The 20,306-nt window shown below is 36.3% G+C and overlaps 1 protein-coding gene across 5 annotated transcripts in view; it reads left to right on the top strand.

Moving 5' to 3' along the window:
- Positions 1–20,306, top strand: part of FHIT (fragile histidine triad diadenosine triphosphatase) — a 521,930-nt gene that overhangs the window by 53,733 nt on the left and 447,891 nt on the right. Inside the window, exon 3 of one of the 5 annotated variants that reach the window (XM_077184623.1) lies at positions 8,335–8,397. The exons of the other annotated variants lie outside the window; for them this stretch is intronic. The gene's annotated coding sequence lies outside the window, so the exon portion shown is untranslated. The remainder of the gene's footprint in view (positions 1–8,334; positions 8,398–20,306) is intronic. 5 annotated transcript variants of the gene reach the window in all.

The following is a 20,306-nucleotide window of genomic DNA, read 5'->3' as shown; positions in this document are numbered from 1 at the left end:
TTCCTGCTTAAATTATGATTGGAATATTAGTTCAAAGAGACAATTCCTAATGAAGCCTGCTCACATAATTGCTGGAAAATTATGTTGGAATTGTTGGAAAATTGTTGGAAATATTAAGTTTCCATAACTCTGGCAATCTACTAAAGATAAAACGAATTAGAAAAGGAATTGTGGTTTTACTCTTTTTCTCTTTCCCTCAAAAAAACCCCAAACCCAAACAACCAACCCCAAACTTTTCCTGTCCTGTTGCTTTAAGGTATTATTTCTAGATAAACCTTTTGGTGTTAGAATAAGAATTATTAGATTTCAGTTTAGCAGAAAATAGTGCTGACCACCTCTCCTGTTGGTCTTGGTACAATTCTTACCACTTGGTGTGAAAGGAAGGAATCTGAAAAATGAACAATAAGTGCCAGCAGTTTGAAAAAGTATATTTTAAATTACTCTATTAAAGCTGTTTAGCTCACTAGCTTGGATAGTGGTAGATAGCTTAGATATCTTAGATATTGAATAATTGCCCAATTCCTGTTACCGTAGTTGAAAAATTTTTTTGCCTTCTCAAAAATCTCCAATGCCTTCTAAAAATCACATTTGCAACAGTTTTTAAATGGCATTCTTAAATTCCCAACTGTTATCAGCAGCAGTAAGACTTTAGTGGCTATTGACTACTGAAACTGTATTTGACTTCAGTATTAAATATTCTGTTTTACAAGGACATTTACAGAGTAAAAAGAATTCTCTATCTCCTTCCCTCCCCATAATTAATAATTTTGTCATGTGCCTTCTCTGTGCCTCTTCTGTAACCATGACTCACCTTAATACCAGTGTTTGACATTAGAAGTCTCTCCAGAGAGGAAGAAAACCATTCAGAAATGAGCTGTATAAAGGTTATTAAACCAACACTTAAGATTCTAGTCCTGCACATTTTCCTTTGCCCCTAATTACATGCCAAGAACAGCAATGTAGAATTTTCAGTATATACATATGCTGAATGTATCTTTATCAGTGGAAAAGGACCTACAGGGAACTGAAAGTTTACTCCCAGCAGTCACATATTTTGCTTATATACATTTAGAATGCTCTTTTTATCAAGAATGGGGAGGAAATCTTGGGGGTTGAGTGTCCTAAAATTGCACATTGAAGTATATGTAATAGGATTCTTTTCTTACCCCTTCTTGTATGGGTCAGGTTTTTAGCTGATGTTGTTTTATTGACTGCACTGTTACTCTTTCTTGTGCAATTTGCCTTTACTTATAGAAAGTTTGGAACATTGAGTAGATGCTGTGTAAATACATCCCTGCTTGCAAACTTGTCACCTCCCAGAAAGCTCCAGGTCTAACCTGAATATCAATATCCATGATACCTGGAACAGTGTATTAATTTTCCAAATAACTTTGAAATGTAGGCAAAAACCCACTCACCTTAAGTTTTTCTGTTTCTAAAGCTTCTAAAATCCATGTAGACTGGGAAAAAGTTCATTTTTAATCACCAGAGCGTAGCATGCTCAGTTCCATTGCCTTTACAGGTAGCAGACAGGGGCAGCTGCAAAGCAGTGATAATTTGCAGTGAGGCTGTTCCAGCTTGCAGTGTGACCCTGGTCAGGGAGGTTCCTTTCAATTAGCAGGATGAGGCAGGGAATTCCCCTGCCATTATGTTCTTGTTGCCAGGGTCTGCTGCTGATTTACAAAGTATTGCATAGATTGGCCATTAAAGTCTAATTCCTTCAGAAACAATTTAACACAAACTTCCTTTCCTAATTTATAAAACTGTGTCTTTTTCTAACCAATTTTTTCGACCATGTGCATGTCAAATTAATGATTTGAGACTATAAAAGGTCTCTAGATTTTTATTTTTTTGTTGGCTTTTTCAGTGAAGTTTGCCTAATACTGGATGAAATTATTTTGCCCTCATGAGGGGTAAAGAGGTAATTCAGGTTAGCTGAGCAAAGGTGCAATTTTTGGTATTTAGTGCTTACTAAAAAAAAATTCAAGTAATTGAAGCATTTATAAAAGCTTTAGAATTCCCAAACTGATTAGGCTGCTTCTGCTAATTAATAATAATAAGGCGGCAGCACAAAGGCATATTTTAGCCAAAATGAGAGTTTCCTAAATTGAGAGAACTTTTAATAGAGTCTTTTCAAGAAGTAGAAAAGGCAGTGATAGAAAAAAAGTTGTGAATTATGAAAATCTGGAAATTATATTTTATCCATAAGCATGGTTTGTAAAATAGCATTTAAGTTAGCTTATAGCATTTAAGTTAGCTTATTTCTCAGTTCTTCAAATTCAGATATTTTTTGACAATAAAAAATTGGAATGCTAAGCTTGAAATCACTGATCTCTGGTTAGTAAGTCAAAACAAGAGACAGATACTGTAGAATTATGCTGGGTGTGTATGTAATGCTATTTTTTGTCTTGTTCATGGTTCAGTTTTCAATTAAATACCCACTAAAAAAAGGTAGTTAAACTGGGCATGAATAATTATCAGGGGTCATGTCTTTAATGGTTGTTTTTCCACTTTAACATCTATGAATGCAAATTTTGTTTTCTTAACAAAATACACAGATTTTCTTGTTTTAAACCTTGCCCTCTTTCTTTATTTCAAGAATGCATCCCCATTTGTTTTGGTTTTCTAAGCACATTATAGTCCTATTTGTAAATCAAATAATTCTGTTTGTTTTGAAACACTTTCCCCAAGTGTAGTTCTGATGTTCAGGGCAATGGGAATGGGGCAGCATTTCTGCTGCTCCTTGGCTCTTAAAATTCATGTCATTTGCTTAAAAATTAACTTGCATGGTGCACAAGCAGTGAGGGCATCTGTTGAAAAACTTCTTAATGTTATTTTTAGATATTCTTCATTTCAATATGTGTTGCTTTTAATATTCTACTTCTTGGTCAAATGATGAGGAAACAGCTACACTGTAGTGTTATCGCTATTGATACCTGCAGAGTGTTTATACTCAATTAAAATATGCAAAATTGAGAAATAAGTTTTGATTAAAAACTCATTTTACTTAGCTGATGTGAAGTTTGATAAAGGTTTTGAATCTCTGAACCAGCATTCTTGTTAATGCACCAGCATCTGTGCTGTGTTCCAGATTTCTTTCTGATATCGCCTTCAAAATGAGTATCATGTCTCCTTATAGTTCTCTGCTGGATATTTTCTGGTTTGTCAGAAGGTGTTTAATTACAAACTAAGCTATGCAAGTATTTAATTCAAACTGAAAAATGTTATTCTGATTTTTGGATTTAATCCTTTGTGATGTTTTTACTTATATAGATTGTAATATGCCTATTTTAGTAATTTAAAAACCTTTAGTTACTTTCCATTTCCTTTCAGGGTTGTCTGTTAAATTTTTCGTATGATGCAGTCTGAATTCCTCACTGTTACTAGTGTGGCTTCTCCCTTGCTTGCACACAGGTTGTGTGCACATATTTGTATTTTTATACTTGTGAGTATTTCCCTATGTACCTGACTCTGTCTTCTATCTTGAAAAATTATTTGGGAATATGCAGTTATCAATATGTACCAAAAAATTTTAATAATTCAATAATCCTGACTGCTGCTACTTTGTCAGAATCTGTTGTTCTGTTGTAAAATTAATAAGCAGATTTAATTAGGGGTGTTGGAAGGAGTATTACTTGAGAGAAAGAAGCATTCTGATGCATGATTGGTGCTAATTCAGGTATTTTAGGTACAACTTTTGACCAAATGATTCCTGCCTTGACACCTCAGGATGCACTGTTTGTGTGTTGAGGGGAGGAACTGGAGGGTCACTGTTTATCTGCAGCTGGCCAGGGGATTGCAGCCTATCATTTCCTAAAGGTGGTTTTATTATCTGCCTGTTTGTAAATGTTACTGTTCCAATCTTGTCCCATCCTCTGTTTGAGGTGGAAGTGAGCAGAGTTCCTGCTAACAGGCAGTCAAAGCACAACTCATGTCATGGCCCACTGGGGTTGCCTGGTTCTCAAGCCTCAGTAAGGGCTTTAAGTTCCTCTCTTGATACTTAGCCTGGAATTTAGTTATTTGAGAGTCTGACTTTTATCTTAAATCTCTATGAAATGAGATTTGTTGGAAAACATGCACAGCTTGAACTTCACTCAAAAGCCTGCATTTAGGGAACACATTCCCTTTCATGGTCACCCACAGAGCAAACATTTAGAAACGCTTTGCAGACAATTGATTTGATTAATCCTTTATCAAGTTATGCTTTGGATCTCAGTTTTTAAGAACCAATTTTGTAACACATTTTTTGTGATAACCACATTATTGATACCTGCAGAAATAAGTATTCTATTTCTTGTGTTATCCCAGGCTTTTCGTGACTGTAGTTAATTCACTGTGTGTTACATCCCTTTCATAGAAAGTCAGGTAGTTCCCATATTTGCTTTCATCATGGGAATTATGGCATACAGGAGTGAATCAGTTCTACATTTGACCAGTAACTCAGTAACCAGCACTGAATCACTTTCTTAAATAAAATCCTGACCTTTAAAAAGTCTCATCAAATGTGATGGGTTTTGTGCACTGTGTGTGTGTCTCCCTTCCAAGCATGGCTATAGGAATGGCAAACTGATGGATATTCTGGGCAAGGTACAGATCAGATTGATTTGTTTGGTGTACAGTTGCTTTGAACCTGTTTGCAATGGAGACTTGTGGTACTAATGAAGGTCTTTTCTCTTGGAATATTTTCACTTCCTTCTTCCTTGAGCCTCATTTTTTTCTGTTTGTTTTTCTTTTTTTTAATGGTAGTGTTGCACCATCTTATTGCACAATAAACTCTGAATTTGTTATAAAGCTATAGTGTTCCATTAAAACTATTATAACTGCTTGCTTAAATCCAGTTTTGATAAGGCAGAAAATTAATTCAGTTTCTAAACCAAGTAAATCTCTACCAACCTGTCTCATTTTATCAGTGAGAACTTGTGAGATTTTGTAGTTTCAGGAATCTTCCTCTGTTACTGGTAGAGATCAGTGGAACTTTAGCAACTTAATATTTTTGTTGGAATGGGGATGAAGGCATAAACTTTCCTATGCTAAGCAACAGGGCTGGCTGTTGCCTATAGAAAAATTGATTATAAAGCTTTTTTTTTTATTGCAGTGCCGATAAACCCAGGCTGCACTGGTGTATAGAATGCATGGACACTTCCCTCGTACTTGATTTATAGCAGTTCTATAATTTTTAGAAAAAGAACTTTTGAATTTCTTGTAATAAGAACTTTTTGTATTTTCTCTTTTTCTGTGTGATTTATAAGAAGTCTTCTTCTCTTTTATACATTACCCTGATTTCTAGGAAGATTTTGTAAATGTTCCTAATTGCCAGTTTGCACCCAGAAATCAGAATTATTGATTGCTTTGGGACAATTTATAACACATCTCATAGGATGTACTGAGTTTAGGAATTACAATATCACAATATGGTTCTAATAGAGGCTGAACTGCCTTTTTTTCCCCCCCCTCATATTTATCATTACCACTCAAATAACTCTCTCCAAAGTGTCTGTTGGTGTGCTGCCTCATGAGTGTTTAATGATGACTTTCATTCAGTCTGAGCTGTCAGTAGGTCAGAGATGCCTCATATCTTGGATGGAGTTATGAAATATCCTGAGTTTATTACCCTATTAAAATTCATTTTAAATGTCAAAGTTTCTAATTTGAACAAGGAAATTTAGTTTAGGAGCATCTTCAAAGTAGCACACAATTTTCTCCTTGAGTATCAAGTGAAGTGTCAGATAAAAATAAAAAGAATTTTACAGCATATGATATTTAATTCTTTCTGTGTTTTAACTTCAGGTAGTTTGCAGAGGGGGCTATAAGAAAGAATCATTCTGTGGTCTTTTATGATTTACTTTTTATGTTAAAAGCAGTTTGGAAAAAAAGCCTGTCTAACCCAAAGATACTGATGATTTTAATAAAACAAACCCCAGCATTCTAAGCAAAGCCCACTGCAATTTTTTCGTTTAGAAAATTCTATGCTTTGTCATCCCCAGAATGCCTCATTGTTTGCTTTGACCCAGTTTTTTGTCTGTTCTGTGATGATAATTTAATTTTTTTCCTTGCCAAGTTGTAGCCTGTCTGCCCAGGCCTTGTCCTCTCTGCTGGCTGGGTTGTGTTGGGTCCTCTTCTCACAGTAGCGTTTTCCTGGTCAGGGGACTGCAGCTTCAACAACCTGAATGTTCTACAGCAGGTGAAATATTACGGGGCAAATAGATGGCCAAGCTAGATGGTAGTGTGAGTCTAGAGTTGTCCAGGTGAAGATTATGAAGATTATCAGGTAATGATCAACAGAAATGTTTTTCTGAGCCCTTTCAGCGTGGTTCTGTTCCTGAAGCTGGACCCACAGTTGTTCCGTCAGCTGCTTGTAAAATCTGAAGCTGGAGCTTTGATAAATAGTCTCTTTTCTTGTTAATAAAGAAATGTCATTAATGGTATCAGATATCAGAGGTACTGGCTTGTTGCTCTCTGATTAATTCCTTGTGTGAAAGTATGAGATTAACAATGGAGGAGAAAAGACATGATAAATTCATTTAGTGATAAGGACTTAGAGTAATCAGGAAGTAGCTTGCTGGTTTGTGAAGCTTAAATGTTAAATTCCCTCACAAAAAAAAATAATAGTTGTGGTGTTCATTTCAGTATCACTAGATCACTGTTGAGTTTTGAGGATGGCTCATGTGAAGCTCAGTGAGGAAAATAGCATGTGCAATGTATGTCTGGAATTCTGTCAAATAGTCAGATAGCATTTGGTATCACACAGGAATTTTAATTTCAAAAGGAAATTATAGCAGCATAGGAGAAAATAACTGTAATTTTTTAAAATAATGGTAATGAATTTTGTTTGAAACAAGCCTCTTAGTGTTTGATAACTCCATCATAATGGTGTGTAACACTCTCCAGAATCCCCCATTACTGTAACTTTCTCTCCAGACTAATTTACCTGTTTCCATACTCAGAGTCTGCACAAAGAGGTATCATTTTCAGAGATGCTGGCCTGCATCTTGAATTGATCAGCCTGTGGGGCTGAGTAGCTATCCCTAAGGTCAGTAGTCTATTTTGAATGTTAGAAGTCTGTATCGTATTCCAAAATACTTAATAAAGCAGCCTTAAATTGCTTATATTAAAAAAAATAATGATGTTAGTAGCAATGAAAACTTGAATTTAATCATCACATTTTCATGACTTGAACTTCAAAAGTTTTGATGGCATCCTACATGTATTCAGAATGTAAGTCACAGTTATTCAGTCATTATCAAATGTTAGCCTTCTCAGCTAAATCTGTTCCTCTAAAAAGATTTGCAAAAAATACTTGTTTCTTGTGGCCACACAGAAAAGAGACTCTTGGTTTTGTTCTACAGCATGAACAAAAATGCAACCTGCCTTAAATTCTGGTATTGATGTAAGAAGAGTTAATGTTGGGAAATTGAATTACTTTCATGTGCTCTAAATATAAGTTTCGAGACAGTTAATTTCAGAATGGCATTTCTCAGCAGATGTGTGGAATTTATAATAGATCTCATCCTCACTATGAGCCTTAATATACAATTATATAAAAATTCTAGAAATGTCAAGTAGGGAAAAATTCTTAATGCAAATCAATAACAATTTGGCCGTATTGCTAGATCAGTTGTATTTTGTGGTTTGTAATTTTTCAATGAATAGACAATAATGTTTTACATAAGCATTGTAATTTCTTTTGATATTGATTTGTCTTGATAGTTCCCTTAGTTATTAGCATGACTGTTATTTGTTTGACATTACCACCTAGTGAATGTCATTCTTGTCATAAGCTGCTGTGCAAGTTCCTGCTCACACATTGAAGATACCTTGCCAATAATACCAAAAGCAGGACAAAATATTATCTCCCTTTTGCAGATGGGCTGCTTAACACGAGTACTTACCTTGGCTTCTGGGCAGAATTGTACAGTGCATGCTGGAAACTTTGCTGCACAACCACATTGTCACTGCTTCTTTTGGGACTCAAATTGAAGCCATTTGGATTCTCTGCAAATAACTGCAAAAGCAGCTCTTGCTTTGAGCTGTAGGGTTCTGTACCTTGCACCTCAATGGGGTGACAAGTTCTGTCACCAGTACTCTGTTATTAAGAGCCAATAACAGAAGAGTCTTCCAAGCTGTGTTTGTTTAATCTTCCATTCAAAACAGTTTCTTGAATAGTTAGAGCCTTGCTTTGATGGGGGCTCATGTGTTCAGGCTCATGTTTTATATTAAGGTCCAGAAAAGAGTTGAGTGCAGGAATCACGTTGCTCCAGAAGCCTGAGTCCCTGCCGTTGGAGCAGCTCATCCTCCCCTCTTCTCATGCTTCTCTCTGTTGTTTCTTTGCCACAGGATTTGGGAATCTCATCGCTGCTCTCTTCATTCAGGCCCAGAGGTCCCTCTTCTGTTGTACTTGTGAGCTGGTGGTAGTCTCCAGAGTGATGTAGTGATTGGGTTTGGGTGGGGGTTTGTGCTTGGTGGGGTATTTTCAGTGGCTCTTCACTACCCTTGTGCGTTGCTGGTTCTTTTCTCACATACATTCACACAGATGAGGACAGACTGCAAAGAATATTCTGGTCATTCTGACCACTCCTGTGATCCCCTGAATTTTATTGGTGAAAATTATTGTATTTTGATATTGAAGGGCATGTATCATGTGCTGGCTCAAACAACAAGTTCATTTGGTTTGCTCAATTTGTGTATTTTTAATATTGTTTATTACAGGTACTGTTGAATGAGCACATATACTCTTAGGGGTGACACAAATTAATTCCACTCCCATCATAGAATCTCTCCATGGATTTATCACAAATTGCTGCAGTTGTGAGTGATTCCATGCTCTCATGAGAAGCATGATATTAAATTCTGTCACTACTATACTGTTTTTAATTAATTTAGCCTCCAAACTAATCATTTCCCAGTGTCAGTTCCTTTCTCTTTGGTCAGTAGATAAATTAGTTAATGGCAAATTAATTAGTTAATGCAGTCAATGTTTAAAAGCTCCATGAAAGGGATAAGAATGACTGGTGCAGATTCTGTAAATGTTGAAGTAGGGGTTCATGTCTTTAACAGGGAATACAGAAGTTGCATTTTTTGCATTAGTTGCTTGACTGCTAGTGTTGAATTAACTGTGGAACATGCTCAGCTACAAAACAAGAGTGGAAACTGAAATATTGTAGTGCCAATAGCTAGATCCTGAAGTGATGTTTTTGTGATAATTTGGAGAATAACAAAACCAAACAGGAATAACTCTGACCGAGCTGAAAAGAATTGAACTGTGCTGTGTGCTGAGGAATGGGAATGGGCTTTTTTTTTTTGGAAGATTAATTAAGGTATCTCAAAAATAAACATTTTTTTTGAGTTTTTTGAAAGAGTCTGAAGTCCTTAACATTATCTATTAATTCATTGCTTACTTTAGTCTGTGCATTCTTACTGAAAATGTCTTTATCTGGTGAGTAACAGGGAAACAAATACAATAAACAGAGGACTGTTGCACTTTTACTGTTTCAATGTAGAAGGCTCATGCATTTGGGTTTCCTGGGAGATAAGCCTTACAAGGAAGGCTTAAATAGGCAGCAGAGCAGTGACCCTTGAAGAGACCCATGACCTGAGTTGGCAACATCTTCTCCTCATCCTTAAGTCCTGGCCCTCAGTTTTGCCAAAAGTGAGAAGCTGGAGCTCATTGCAGTGTGTGACACTGGAAGAGACAGAGGGCAGTGCTGGGGTACAGCCAGTCACCACAGCCCCATTTAGCAGTATCTGTGCTCTGAAAAAAGGGATTTGGAACTCGCTACTGGTGGAACACAGGGGATTAAGACAGAGCTGTGTCTGCCCAGGGGCTTGGGGAAATCACCAACCATAGGTCAGACAGGATGCAGACATCTCTGGTTTGGGGAAGTTGAATATACTTGAAACAAATGGCTTCTTGGACAGGTAGGACTTGGTCTCTCATGTATCAATCAGGTTGTTTCTGCCTTCTGTAGGTGCTGGCACCTACTGGTTGTTAATAATATAGACAAGTTGGATTTCTGGATACTTCCAGAGAGGCCAAGATTGAGTTGGAGTGTTTCTGCTGATAACAATGATTACTGAACTGGACTTGGGAAGTGTTTGCCTGCAATGTTTTCCACTAAATGAATCAGTGTAGTAGTTGGAAAATTGCATGTTGTTATACCAAAATTAATTTTAAATCTCATTAATAATTTGAACTAGTCTGACAATGAAATGTACACTTTACCCTCTGTACGCTGTTAGTTGCCATATTAAGAACTTCAACACTTGGGTTTGATTAAAACTTGTTTTAAATTGGATTTACTGCCTTTAATATAGATACTGGCTCAACAAGGAGGATGCAATGAATGTTTTGCAATTTTAATGAACTGTTTCAAATGACACCTTGTTATTAGTTTCAAAAGTGACATTGTTTTGTCATGACTTTTTCTAAATCAAATGTAAATGGGAAAAACACTGGAAGTAATCCTGAGGGTGCTCAGATAGGAGACAGAAAAAACTGTTTAAACTGTTGATATATAGCAAATGGAATTACTTAGTGAGTGGTTGAATCCTTGCCAGTTAAATGGGTGTCAAAACAGATAATGGTTAACATGATTGGAAAAGAGGTAATTTCTTCAAAATACATTGGCTCATATAAAACAATTGCATACACAAAACTCAGTAACACTTTTGGAAAACTGTCTCCTGTTACACTGCATTTGATCAAACAGATTTAGTGTTTGTCACTATTTAGAGATACAGACTTGGACATTAATTTTTAGGAAAGACTTTCTAGCTTCAGAGAACCCAGGCTGGAGAATGTCTTCTCTCAATACATAATTTGTGTGAGTGTTTTGTGTGTTCTAGGAGACTTTAGTGAAGATTTATGCCCTGTTGGGTGTATATGAGGCTAATTCTACTGTACTTTGTGTTTAATACTTCATGGCATGCTTTGTTTCTCAGGTCAGTGTGTATAATTCAAAGGCTAATATGCTTGCTCAGTGCTTACAGGATTCTGCTCTTTGAAACTTGAATTTTAGTTTTTTTTGGTATTGTTTTGGGTTTTTTCTGGCTCCCCCAACCCTCCACCCCCCCACCATGCAACCTGGTCTTTAAGAAATAATGGTATTTCTCCTGTGATGACTCAGGTGTACTTTGAATTTTATCGGTGTTTCTTGTGTTTCATGCCTAATCTTTTCAAATGCAATTATCCATGTGATGTATTATAAGCTTCTGGGGAGAACAGAACATTATAGTTTCTACATGAATAGCTTGTAAGAAAATGACTAAGTGGACCTGTTTATAGACCTAATGCACCGGGATTCAACTCTAAAAAGAATGTAAGAACAATGAGCCCTGGTTAACATTCTGTGGAAGCCAGCAGCTTTGATGTATGTATTTGTAGATGTCTGCAGAATACAGATAATCAGCATTTGAGGTGTGCAAATTAAAGATCTACTTGACCAGTCATAATTACAGCACTGCAAGGGCAGAATGGCAGTGAGAAGTAATAAAATGGTTTTTAATCTCTTGCACTGTAAATTATAATCTGATTGTGGTTAAGAGAAAATGTTTTGGTGGCTGCAGTATCCCATTCATGTGGCTGCTGGGGGGATTTTCTTACCTTCCAGATTTTACTTTGAGCAGGTATTGCTTAGGAGTTTCCTCAAAAAGGAGAAGCCACTAAAAATGTGCTTTATTTATTGATTAAAGGTTCTTCTGTCATGGGGGTTTGACTGACTTCCTTTTTTAGTATTGAAAGATGGTTGGTGTTTATTTCATGATGTTTTAGCTGCCTGAATGATATCTTAGCATTTTGAAATTTAACATATCTGTCTTCTGATTTGTGGAAAGTATCTCCATTTGATTGTTGTGTCAGTTTTACCCAATTATTAGTCAGGGTTTTTACGTGCAGTACCTTTACTGTATTTTCTAACTCTGCTTTTTTATTTGGCTTTTATATCCCCCCCACTAAATTTTGATTAATTATACTGAGTAGAAATACAAGTGTTTCTTATACTTAGGCTCTCTATTATAGCAACAGAAAGCAAAAAATATCAGATTAGACGTTCAGAAGAAAGAAGAATGGACTGAGGTCCTAAACTGCTCACTGTGCTGGAGAAAATGTTCAATGAATGCCAGGTGTGGGTAAGGTCCTGGTAGGTCCCCAGAGAAAGGCTGGCATTGCTGGGGCTGGCACCCAGGGACAGCTGCTCTGGCTGTGGGTGCTTGTACAGAAATGTTGTGCTGAGCACCCTGTGTGTTTCACTTCTTGTGCCAGGTGTTTCTCTTGCTTTGAGCTGGGATCCAGCCTTAGGGAGCCCTACTCAGGCTACCTGGACCACGTCCATAACTCAGCAGGAGTAGGAGCCATCATTTCCACTACAGTGAGTACAAGTGAAGTTAAGTAGAAAAGATGGTCTGTCCAGAAGTTTGCAAGAGTTAATTGCACATATCTGACAACACAATCCAGTCATTTTGGTCTGCTGGGTGCTCTAGTTACTATTAATATTTTCTCTCTATTATTTATGAGAATAAATAATTGTTTTGATGACTGTTCTGTGAACACTTGAACAATAATTTTGTCTTGAAGAGTATTTTCTGCAGTTATCTGCATTTGTAACAATTTTGGTAACATATCAAACAACTTCAGTATTTATGAAAAGAATAAAATTCCTGAGGTCTTAATAGCTGCACTTTAATTGCATTGATAGTAAATGAGGAATATTGTGAATTTAGAGTTAGAAACTTGGCAAGGTTGAGAATTGCTGGTGTTTCTTTCTTTTCTCATATGAAGAATGACTTTTACATTAGTTTGCTGAATTTCTAACTTGGCCAAATACACTGAAAATTGGGATGTGGTGCAGAGTATCTTGGTTGCAGGTTTGCAGTTCAGGCTATTAAACATAAGCTATATTTAAAACCTCATACAATTTTAGTAGCTTTCCCAGTAATGTTAACAGAATTGTCTCAACCTTTGCTATGTTGTTTAAAGTGCTGACAAAAAAGGAAGCCTGAACTATAGCATATACAGATTTTTTTTTTATACAGAACTGCCATTCTCTTGTTTCTATCATACTTTGATCATTACAGTCAAATAGTTTCAAGCATATTCCTTTCATTGACTTCTTTTTCTTTCAGCTAGAGTTAGTCCTGTTGCACCAGTGCTATTCAGGAGAAGATGAACTGATAGTAACTCTGCTGTGTCTCTCTTGTGACCACACCAAAGTATTTTAGACCTTCCTAATCTTGCATTGTGTGATAAAAGCTTTTATGTCCTTTGCTGTTGCCCTGATACCAGTGCAGCTGCCTCACCCGTGGTTCTTGTTATCCCATCACTAACATCACATTCCTTATATTGGCTAACTTGAAAAATCTGCTAAAAAATTTCCAGTGATAACTGGCAGGAGAGGCAGCACTGTTTCACAGCAAATGCTTGTGAATCATTTAAAACAAACACACATCTGTCTTCTATTTGAGTGGGAGTGTGTTTCTGTGATTCTTAAGTGTCGTTCTTCATCTGAAGCAGGCACCTGAAGAGCAAGGAGTAGTTAGAATGGAATAAATGTTTTAAATTGGAGAGAAGGATTTATTTGCCTCTAAGTAGAATTTCACAATCTCTGGACAGATGCTTTCTCCCAGTTAATTCTCTCCAATGTACACACTCCATCTGACAGTCTGGATATGTTTTTTGTTGTCAGATGATCTTCCTCTGTGCATTGAAGCTTCTTGACACTCTGCCTTGCTGGGAAGTGTAACTCTAGCAGGAAAGCAAGATGGAAAACAAAAAACAGCAAAGAAAATGCAGGATTCCCTTAGGGCAGTAAGTTTTGCTTTTATGTAGTAGCCATTTTCTGACAGGACACATAAGCAATTCCTTGTATTTTTTCCTTGTGTGACTCTCCATTTTCCACACAAGGCATACAGAGATGTTTATGCCTTTTTCTACTTCATTAAAGCACTTCCTGGAGGAACAGTTCCTTTCCTCTCTATGGCTTTGCATGGCTTGTTTTGTATAGAAGTACAAAGATGGGGGAGGTTAATGCTATTACTTATTTCAACAGGAACAAAATATGTGGTTTTTTAAGTACTATATAGAAGCAGGCTTGCAGGCAGGATGAGAGAATGTAAGTAAATACAGCTCTTACAGGCATCTGGTTTATAGACAGTAAGTATTTATCAAGCAAGACAAAAGCCATATCTGTATGAATATAAATGACATCCTGAAATTTGATCGCTTGTAAATGTGTACTGATCTGAAACATTCTTCAAAATGGTAGAAATTATTTATTCTTGTCTTTTATAATGCCTATGTTTTCATCAGAATATCTCTGAATAGAATTCTCTTCACTTTGACGTAATAATAACATGGAAATCAGGAATGTCACTGGCAGAACGGATGGACCTAGAGTGTTTTAAAGTTGTGTGTATATATATATATATATATATATATATATATATATATATACACACATACCATATATATTTGTTTATAACCAGACTCCTCTCAAGAGACTATCAGTAACGATTTGATGAAGTTTATCCTTTGGAGTGGCGGAGTTTGAAAAAAAAATGGTGAAGAGGTAATTCAAAAGACACTAAACAGTAGTAATTAGCTTAGAATTTTATGCCAACAAACCATTTTAGCATGGTTCTCCTCAGTTTTTGTGAGACAGGAACCTTGTGAATAGTATTGAAAAATATGTTAGTCTAAAGATGATTTTTATGTTTTGTTTTAGATAGAGCAGTGTCAGATGTCCCATATTGCTCTGTCATACAGAGAGAAGTTGAATAAGCAGAATTAGAAACTTTTTTTTCTTTAGATGGTTCTCTTTATTGTCCCAAAAGAAACATGGAGAGTGCTTTTTAAGTTAATGTTCCTGCAAAACTCTCATTTGTGGTGTTTCACATGGTTCAGATGTCATTCCCATGTCTGAGAAATGGATCCAGACCACTGCTGCTCTTCCTCTCAAAGCCAGATTTCCCTGAACCAAAGAGGAGATGTGGGGCACTGATGTATACCAGGCAGATAACAGAATGTAGACATCATGGCATGTGTAATGAAAATTTACTGAACAATGAAATAGATATTGACAACACAGATTTCTTAGAGAAAGACAAATGACACGTGACATAATAGAAACATGAAATGTAGTGCTTTGTGTTACAAATAAACAACTCCCTTGAGAAGCATCTTGTTAAATAGAGACATTACTTCCACTGGATTGAAATGCACATTTTTACAACTTCTGCTTTTCTTATGACAGCATATTTATATTAGGAAAAAGCTTTCTTTGATTCTTCTGAATGCAGATGTACCACTGAAAGTTCTCACGTTGGTGTAATTATTCTTCCTTAGGAATTACTATCCTGTAACAATGATTTATATCAGTAAAATGTATCTGTTCTATGGCTTTTGTTGGTGGATGAAGTGAATACTGCAGCACTAGTTAAGGTATTTCAGCTTAGAAAATTCTAAATTGTTCTGTTGGTGGGTCTGGATAACAGAAAGTTTGCTGTAGTGTCATCCTTATGATAAATGCAACCAAGGGCTGTACTGTTGCTGCTACAGTTAATCTAGCACATGTGGAGTGTGTTGTTAGGGAACTACAAAAAGAGAGATTTCCCCATGAAAATTGTCTTTGCTGAGAAGTTTGATCAGTGATTTCACCTTATTTCTCATGAATGATATAGCAGGGCCAGTGCAGACCTTATCTTAATGTATACACAGATTTTATGATTTTGAATTCTGGTCAAAACCAAACTTTGCACATCAATTACCTTTGTTCTTTTTTAAGCTAGACTTCTAAGCCTAGTAATGCTTAGAAAGTGTCATTTAAAATAAAAGAGGGTAGTTGAGAGAAAAGACTTTGGACATAAAGGTTAATAAATATTATAAGTACTCAACATTGGTCTGATTTGCTTCATTTTGAGAGGTCTTGCGAACTTGAATTTTGAATGCTGGCTTTCCTTTTTTGAAGGTTGTGTGCTTGTTTTAGGGGTGCATGGCAAATGGGTTAGCTTTAAAGAATTATCAGGCAAGTACTTTTGTAAAGTGATTTGAGCATGTTGCACTTTGGAGTGGCTTAGCCATTTCTGTATTTAGGGATGTTGTATAGGATAGAATGTTCTATCTATAGAACGTTCTATGTGTCAGAATGATCTGGGAGAACTGGCACATACAGGCTTCCAAAGTCCTTTGGGATCTTTGGAATTTTTTTGGCATTAAATAAGGGAATTAGAAGAGAAAAGGCAAAAAGGAGAAAATAAAGCCTGCCCTAGAGCAGTCACTGGGGACACTATCATTTTTATTTAAGATAATTGTGGAAGGTGGTAAAAGAGAGTTTTAAAAGATTTGATTTTACTGCCTGTTTTCTCAGACTTCCTGCTGTCTGCTGATGACAGCTGCTTCATTGAGATTATTGGTTGTGGCTTTTATTGTAAGAGTTTGGAAGCTGTTAATAAATAATGTATGAATAAACCAAATGGAAGCATATCCATATCTGCTTCATTAGCAAACAGACTTACAGGAATAGACCAACTTTTTGAACTCGCAATACCTAAAGTCAGTCCTTAATACGTGCAACAAATTTCTTTTATGCTTTTGTCCCCAAATGACACCCTTATACTCCTATGAGTGACTTTTCAATTGGAAGCTTTGCATGAAAATAATGGTGAATAGGTGATGTGGCAAGAATCTCCAAATTGTGTAATTTAAAAAATAATTATTTATCAAGTGAATATAATTTTACTTTGACTTGTACTTCACTTGGAATTCCTGTACTTTTTGGTAAGATGCTGAAGACAAGAACAATATATGACCTCAAAATAATCATGATGCTACCTGACTCTGGCTGCATTGCTGTCCTTGTATGTACTGGATTAGTTTTTTATTGACTTAATATATTTCTTTCCACTCTTTGTACATGTTTATGTTTTTCTTGTCTCACCTATTTGTGTATTTCTACACCTTCAGTTCATTTATATTCTTTATGGATTTGTTGTTTTACAGCAAATTGCCTCATGTAAGGCTTAGGTATTTCCTGCAGTGGACTGAACCATCGGAAATCCTTTTTTGCAGATGCAAATTCTTGGATGTAATAATAGTTTTTGCTTCAGTTACAAATCCATTGGATTCATAAAACTTTACCTCTTCATCAGCAGTTAAGCATGTTGGATCACTGTGGGCTACTTTCCTGTTGGTAGGCTGGGAAGAGTTTATTTAGGAGTAGATTTAGGTCTATTTTCTAAAATGTAAGTAACCCTTTGTGCCTTATGTGTATCTTTGATTTCATATCTGTTAAAGGAATGCAAGGGAATGCAGTTAGCTGTGGTTGTTGCTGTTGCACAATGAAAGGCCTATAATTCACCTCTCTCCTTTCCAGCCTTGGCCCCCTAGGCCCTTCCAAAAAAACCCCATAAAAACATCCTAAACAATCTCCAAACTCCCAAGACGGTAAAAGGATTGTGGGTTTTGGGGTAACTTTTGGAGAAACTTATTCTCAGTATCTTTTCTGAAGCTATGTGCAATCACCTGTACTGTATCATCTCCTATTTGCCTACTACTGCACAGTTCCACTGATGTGGAAAACGTCTCATGGAAAAGAAATTCAAGATTGTTATCTTTTTACTGCACTGAAAAATATCTAGAGTTTTACAAAGCTTTCAGTAAATTATTGGCAATCCATTTAAAGAATCTGGCTGAGCTATCAATAGATAAGTCAGGTTTTTGCTTGTCTGAGGTATCCTTAAAAGCCTGAATTTTCTACTTGAATTTAACAGTGGCAGTTGTTCCAGAGTAAGTACTGAAAAAAACCACTGCATATTTTTATCCAGCTCTTCTTTGCTGAAATTGTAATGAAGGCTGAGAGTGTTTATTTTTGATAATATAAAATTTTTATTTTACTTTTAAAGTAACACTCTAAGTGGTTTAGAGACCACTTTCAAATCTGTGAGTTCCTTAGGTACTCTGCTACAAAAATAATAGTATTTTCACCTTTGAGACTGAAGCTAGTTTAGATCTTGCCTTTTTACTTTTGTGGTTCATAATCATGTCCTATATTCCCTGTGGCCCTTCAGGGAAGGGAGCATCTCAAACTCTTGGTGTACAGGTTCTGTGGATCTTGTGGTTAGCCCCCCATGGGGAATTTCCTTCTGCTGATGAAATATTTCTGACCACTGAAATCTAACGGCTGATCTTTCTCCAGAAAGAGATGGAGTAGTTCTCACTAAATTAATCTTTGCATTAACTCTTAATTAGAAGAAATACTGAAGGTGGCATTATGGCATTATGTTTTCTAAGGAGTGCTCACATGATCTATAATTAATGTCATTAATGGGCTATTATATTTGGCAACAAAAGGTAACAAGAACTAAACTATTAATAAATTATTTTATGCCGTAGAAGTATTTCCCTAGACTTTATTACTGGTAATTTTTTTAAGTGGAACACAAGGCCCAGGTAGAATGATTTGAGCCATGCCTGAGCTGCTTAGGGTTGTTAAATATGCAATAAATAATTTAAGAATAATAAGATTGATTTAAGATGAGTAAGAGATTTTAAGGTCACTCAAATTCTAGATAAACATTTTGCAATCAAACTTTAGGCTTTACAGTTGGAAGACCGACCCTGAAAAAAACCCATATTAAATAAACAGACTTATAGCTTTTGAGGCACTGTTACACACAGAGGGCATGTAAAAGGATGTAATTGAAATATTTAGGTACAGACAATATTTGTGAAAGATACATCCATCATTTTCCTGGATAAATGAAATTGCAGTGGGTTGCTGTTTGTTTTATAAGCTGTGCTGCATCTGGCTATTAAGTTGACTTCTAATGGTGTGTGTAAAGGAATACCTTGCCCTTCATTAGTTTAATCTAAAATTCAAATTCTTAGAACAGTGTGTAACGGCATTAGAAGTATTCAGACAAATTAAATGATTCAGTATGGTAACTTTGAAGAATCTCATTTCCATGCAGGGAATAATTTCTATCATCTGGCAAAAAGACAAAACTGTGAATTTTACAGTGACTGCTTTCTTTTGTAACGTTTTGTTGCATGGGGTTTGCTTTACTGTTAATCCATGCTCAAATCTAAGCTCGTAAATGCTTATCTAATGTTACTGACTTTTAATGCACATACAAATTTTAATCTGCCTATTCTTCTCTTTTGCACATGTTGCTGTGGTCTCTGCTGGAGCAATTATGGTTTTGATGCAGTTTTTAATCATGACTTTATTTGGGATTTGTACTCACCTGTCTGTGTAGCACCATTATAATTTGTAGCATAATTATGGATGTGAGGCATTTAAAAATCTATACATGGTGAATGTGATGCCTGGAAGATACCTGTGCTCTATTCAGTTTGTCAGTATTTTCATCATCTTTTGTTGCTGTGAATGTTTATAAACCAGATTAATTCATCCCTTGAAAAATGTTACTCTCTTTCCAGTAGCAAATGTCAGGACTCTAATAACCTTTATTAATATTTTCTCTGAAATACTGAAAGTTCACCAAGTTGAACATGGTCTCTGGGCTGTGTGTCCACCCATCAATAACTGGTATTGACTCGTTGAGTTGGGTGAAGTTGCTTCCAGGACTGAAGAGAATTCCATGCCTGGCTGACAGCAGGTCACTGCCTCAGGCTGCCAGGGGAATGGACTGAAGTTTCAGCAGCGCTTAGGAAGGAAAGTTGGAGAGAGCTGCTGGGTAAAAGAACTTTCCACTGTGCTCATATTTTCTGTCTAACCTTGAGAGTTCAGATGTCATTCTTCTGGTGCATTCCTTTTGGAGAAATCTGGGCTGCTTTGAAGTTACTGCAAGTTCACTGATTCTAGATCTGCAGTTCCTGGCTATGTATTCCCATTTAGCTAATGAATTTGGATTGCAGGCACTAAGTTTTCTGTCCCTTTTTTGGTCATTTTGGGTTTTCAATTTTTTTAAAAAAATTATTTTATTTTTATTATAAGGCAATAAGGAAAAGGTTAAAAATTACTCTGCTTAAGGCAGCTCTCAATCCAAAGATTTTTATAGACATGCAGGAAGGTGATCAGGGCATTGCCAACAATCTGTTGTAAATCCTTTACATGTTCTTAGAAAGCTCGTGCATAGTGAACCTTTGCTTGAAATTATTGTAGGCAGGGAAGAAACCTCCCCAGATAAGCATAAAAAATACAGTGGATCTTTCTAGGTGCTTCTTTCCAGAACATTTTATGGCTTATTCCCAAGTGAAATTGAAAACCATCAGGTCAGCAGCTGCCTGCCCTGGCAGGGGGCTGGCTGATCAGAGTATTTGAGAGCTTGGGAATTCTGTATGGCTGTAGATTTCA

This window comes from Agelaius phoeniceus, chromosome 11 (assembly GCF_051311805.1).
Source record: "Agelaius phoeniceus isolate bAgePho1 chromosome 11, bAgePho1.hap1, whole genome shotgun sequence".
Lineage (NCBI taxonomy): Eukaryota > Metazoa > Chordata > Aves > Passeriformes > Icteridae > Agelaius > Agelaius phoeniceus.
This window is presented reverse-complemented; position numbering and strand designations above follow the sequence as displayed.